The sequence below is a fragment of the Lactuca saligna genome, chromosome 1 (genome assembly GCF_052625555.1).
Source record: "Lactuca saligna cultivar CGN05327 chromosome 1, ASM5262555v1, whole genome shotgun sequence".
NCBI classification, from domain to species: Eukaryota; Viridiplantae; Streptophyta; class Magnoliopsida; order Asterales; family Asteraceae; genus Lactuca; species Lactuca saligna.
Window position 1 is genome coordinate 51571129 of NC_136417.1, and position 6000 is coordinate 51577128.

Genomic DNA, 6000 nt, shown 5'->3' on the forward strand with positions numbered 1-6000 from the left:
TTGTTACACGTTTGGTCCCTGTCTTACATAAAAAGTCTATTTTTCTCTTGATTTTTTAATTTATTTAAATAAACACACCCCCAACCCCATCCCCTCACCTTACCTTACCCACCCTACAATTTTTTTCCTATTTAAATAGCTGTCTTTTTACGTAAGATAGGGACCAAACACGTAACAAAAACAAAAAATAGGGACCAATCGTGTAACAATAACAAACAATAGGGACCTTCCGAGTTAAAAAAATAAGTTAGGGACCAAACTTGCAAATTACCCCAAACCATAGGGACCATTCGTGTAATTTACTCTATAATTTATTAATTTTAAAAAAGTCAAAGCTTCTATATTTTATAGCGTGCATTAATGTTATTTTATTTATTTCTGTTATTTTTTTAATCGGATTATAATTATTTTTCACTTATCAGTTAGTTCCGAACATATCCTAAATTTGTAATGATAGAGAATGTTTGTGTTTTATTGAAATTTTTGATGTTAAGTGTTCCGCTGAAGGCACTAATGGCCATTTTAAGACGCTAAGATATTTCCAAAACGGTCCATATAGAAAAATTGTCAAATGTGGAAGGTATGGCTGACAAAATTAAAATATGATGATTAAGTCACAAATGTATTGATTAAACTATAAAAATAATTTAAACATAATTATATATATATATATATATATATATATATATATATATATATATATATATATATATATATATATATATATATATATATATTTTATCGAAAGACTAGTTTCACAAGTAGCTTATCCTTTATAGCAACTGGTTTTCATTTATTTATTTATTTTTAAATTTGTTGGGTTCTTTGCCAAACTTTACGAAACCTTCTATGTTCGTTAGCTCGCCTAAAGAGTCTTAGCTTAGCTCACTGATTGCTTTCTTCACTCATACGACCATATTTGGCACGAAAAAATTGGCTATAAAATAATATGTTGCAATATAAAATTCCTCATAACACGCATTTAGAAAGCAACACAATCTTGTCTTGTATTATAATTTAATATGTTAAACATGCTCTTTGAGGTTTTAAATTTGAACCATAGTAGGAGGATAAGACATACGGATAAGATTCGCGGGGATTTATGTCTATTTAATTTTTGTTGTGCCTTCTTTTTGAAATTAATTTATTTATGAATAATTGAGATGTCAACTCGCTGTGCCCACTTTATCTTGATTCGTATTTCTTTACTGTTTGTTTGTGAGGATTGGAAATGGGCAGATGTAAACGTCGACTAATTTCTAGAAGGAATTGATTTTCTTCGTTGGTTATTATAAAGTCGTTTGTAACGTTATCTGCAAGAGACATATCATGCTATTAATATAGTGTGATGTGATCACTCAATAATTTAAAGACAACAGGTTGATTAATTTATTTTATTTAAAATGGTAAGTCTGTTAAATTAAACGGTGTCAAAAGGTTGAATTAATCAGTGAAATGGTAGATGTATCTCATGTTTTATGATTAACTTTTTTATAGAAATGACAACAATATCAATTTTTTAAAAATCTTTTACAAAAAAGTACCTGATGATTTTTAGAAATGGATAGTTATCGGTAAAAATCACTTAAATTTTAGATAATTATGGTAAAATACTTATGAAAATCGAATGTAATAGTGTTTGTATTTTTTTAGTTTTAATTTTTTTTATACCCTATGTGAGTGTAATAGTGTTTGGTGGCAAGGAGGAAAGAGTCACATGATTCAAAGAAGAAAAGAGTTTCAAACCATGAAGGCGTGGTTTAAACTCGCTTTACTTAAAGTTTAATTTTGTTTTAGTATATAAAAAAATTAAAGAATGATCGGTTAGGCTCGATCTTCTCAGTGGGCTTAAATTGTTTCTAGACAACCTTGATTATATACATGTTGAACAATTATTTTTCTAGTTGAATTGGTTTAGTTGAACCGGATTTTCTCTTGAATCAACCGGTTATAAAACCACATGGTTTTTATTCTAGATTTGCAATTGATTACACTCTCATCAATACGGTCTTAGTGATCTATAAGGCATCAAAGAAAACTCTACATCATTAAAATGAGCATTATAATGCTTTTTCAAGTTGAACGGATGTGACATCCTACATTGGTTTTGATGAGCATAGATATTATACTAAGTGTGCGTTTTACATACATAAGTTCTAGCGTATCACAAATTTATTGGGCAAATGTCATATTAGCCAATTAAACTTGTCGTTTTTGGTTTAAAAGGCCACTCAATTGTTTTTTTTTGTTACAAAAGGTAATAAAGTCATATATGACAGTTTTAAAATCTCCTTTAACCCTTTACATTAGGTTACTTTGACACGAATTAAAAATACCGGTGATATGAACTTATACGCAGGATACAACAACCTAATTGGAGTATTACGTGTCATGGATAGTACAACCCTTGGGGAGCAAGGGTTCTTACGTGCCCTGTGGTCCCGTATATAAACTCGTATTCCCCTTTTAGGTTAAACATCCTCAGTTTGTTACCCTTACAGAGCACTAGTTGTCTACCCTTTTTCTTCCTTCCCCCTTTATAAACTCTATCCCTACCAAAGATCATGGCTTCAAAAGAGATTTTCATGCAGAGGATTCCACGCGTCAGACTTAGACATCCCCATTATGGAGATACAGGTCGAAATGGAAAACATGAGAAACAACTTCACCCTGGAGGTCGTTGAAATTAGAGACCATATGACAATGATGCAGAAGAGGTTCAATTTTAGTGTGTGGATTTTGATTCTTGGAGTGGGTGATGCTTTGATTTGGGTTTATAGATCCTTGAAGTAGTGTGGGTTCATGGACCACCAAAATCGTTTTGTGGATGTCTCATTAGGTACTAAGGTTAGTTGGGTTTGTCTTGATTTCGGTGGTAATGGTGTTAGTGGGTTTCTTATATGTAATGTTGGTTAGTTTATGTGTTTATGATGACTTATTTTGGGGGTTTTGTTGATTTCGTATAATTACAGTCATGTAATGGTGTTTTGGGGGTATTGATTAGCCAATTACCCTGATTATAGTTCACGGATCAATTAGTGTACCCAAAAAGTGGTTTCAATGTTAATGGAAAATATTTCATATTATATTTTGGGGCCCTATATTTTTTATGTTTGTCAAAACAATTTTAATGCATTTCAAATAAGATGTTGACTTATTGCAGTAATGGTGGATGCATTGTGTTGAAGGTTTTGTGTTCATGTTAAAAGATAGTACATGCGAAAGTACAGTGCTATTTTAGGTGAATTCTTAAGTGCACAATTGACAACAGAAAAAGTACAAAACAAACATGTTAAAGAACATAAAAACAAAGTACAATCATCTTTCAAAGTACAACGCTATTTTCATACCTTGTAATTGTCAACATTCAAAGGATATGGTTTTATTCTTGAAATTGTGTTTGAAGCACACACATACACATCTTAAAACAACCATGACAACATAAAACAAACACATCTAATCCAAGTCCATTGGTGTGGTTGAAGTATCACCTTCTCCGTTTTTATGTAACGACGTAAATTTTCAAACCAAAATTTTCATTTTTTAATTACCACAATCACATATCATAATTCTCAAAAACCTCAAGTATCAATGTCAAAACATATTTCAAAATAGGTTTTCACAAATCCAGAATCCATAATAAATATAATCTCCAGCTTAAGTGTGTGTGTACAATCAAGCCGATGCCTTCTCGCGATCCTCTGAGGTACCTGAAACACATAACACGGTAAGCAAGAAGCTTTGTGAGTTCCCCAAAATACCATGCACAAATAACTAGCCAGTCGAGGCTATAGCTCTGTAAGACCCTCCGATCAATGTGTCTCAGTGGGACCCTCCAGTCCCATAGCTCGTTGGACCCTCTGGTCCGGTCTGGTTGGGACCCTCCAGTCCCATGGCTCGTTGGACCCTCTGGTCCAGTTTGGTTGAGAACCCTCCGGTCTCATAGTTCGTTGGACCCTCCGGTCCGGTCTAAGTATCACATAATATAACATCCATCACATATATCATACAAAAAATGCATAACTCAAGCAAGCACATAAGACCCTCTGGTCACACATAATTACCACTCTAGGTAAAGTATAGTGAGAAGACTCACCTCCAAGTAAGCAAGTTAATACACCTCGTACACAAATCACCGATCTAGCCTCCGCCTAATACATGTGATGATTATCTCTAATTAGACCATAATTCTAATAAACTCATACTAACCCCTTTCTAACTCTTGGTAAGGGTAAAAGACCATTCTACCCCTCCATGGCCTTCATTACTCATATTTTGTCAAAACTCCAAAAGTCAACATAAGTCAAACTTGAGTCAATAGTCCCTGTTGACTGAACTCATCGAGTGCATCGGAGAAGACTCGTCGAGTCCCCTCAGAGACCTTATGAAAACCAATTCTACTCGTCGAGTAGACCCGTCAACTTGTCAAGTTACAGCATGCTCAGACTTATCCGGATAAACCCTAAGCGACTCGTCGAGTCAGTTCATGGACTCGGCAAGTTCATCCAGTCTATACTCCCATTCAGACGATTTAGGGCAGATCTATCATCCCAAACTCTGGATCTAGACTCCCTAGGCTCGAATGTCACATAAAGATTCGATCTTTATGTTCATGCATGACATATTTGCTCCATAATGCCGTTACAAGCTCCAAAGAAGGTTAAATGCACATGAGCTTGCCCCTGGCTTAATAAAGCTCGGATCTTTGGACTCTCAAGGTCTCTTATAGTCCATATATGAGGTTCTAATCTCAAACCATACTCAAATAACTCAAGGATACAAGATGATTGGAAGAAACCCTAAAAACTCCCAAAAATGAGATCTAATGAAATATGTGGACAAGATGAGAGCTTTTTACCTATGTACAGATGTCAATGATTGAAGAACACTAGATCCACAACCTTTCCTCGATTTGATCCACAAAGCTCCTCAAATCTTCCTCCAAAAATGCACAAGAATGCTCAAAATGGTCTCTTTGTCTATACACAACGAATGGGCGGTTTAGGGTCTCTCTCTGTGAAGTGTGGCTTCAAAGGAGGCTATAAGTGCCTTTAAATAGGTCCCAAACCCGGGATTTAGGGTTTCTCGTTCCTGCATCTACTCGACGAGTAGCCTCTCAGACTCATCGAGTAGATCATTAAACCCACGTGGTCATTCGCGACTCGAGTCAACAAGTCATAGCACCAACTTGTTGAGTCACTCTATAAACTTCAAAAATAAATAATCAAAATGATGTACCTGGGATTTTAGATGTTACAATTCTCCCCCACTAGAATCAGACTTCGCCCTCGAAGTCATGCTCCGCAAATAGTTTTGGATGCTGCTCCCGCATCTCTGACTCTGGATACTAGGTCAACTCGGACCCCTTCCGATGTCGCCACTGGACTTGAACCAGGGGCACTTCCTTGTTCCTCAGAACCTTCACCTTTCGATCCAAAATTGCAATCGGCCTTTCAATATAATTCAGGATCACATCCACCTGAATTTCCTCTAGCGGTACCACTACCGTCTCATCAGCCACACACTTCCTCAACTGAGACACGTGGAAGCTGTTATGGATCTGGATCAACTCTGCATGTAGCTCCAAGTGGTATGCTACCCTGCGCACTCTGGTGGTCACTTTGAAAGGACCGATGTATCAGGGTCCCAACTTGTCCCGTTTCCTGAATCGGATCACCCCCTTCTAAGGTGATACCTTCAGGAGTACAAAGTCTCCGACCTGAAACTCTAGGTCGGATCGTCGCCTGTTCGCATAACTTTTCTGGAAACTTTGTGTCGTCAGTAATCTCTGTCTGACTTGCTGAATCCGCTCGGTCATTTTTAGCACTATCTTGGTGCCACCCATCACTCTCTGTCCCACTTCTCTCCAGCAAATCGGAGTCCAACACCTCCTCCCGTAAAGAAGCTCATATGGATGCATACCAATAATCGAATGGTAGTTGTTGTTGTAAGAAATCAGCCAGTGGTATGTAGGTGTCCCAACTTCCTTCGAAGTCTATG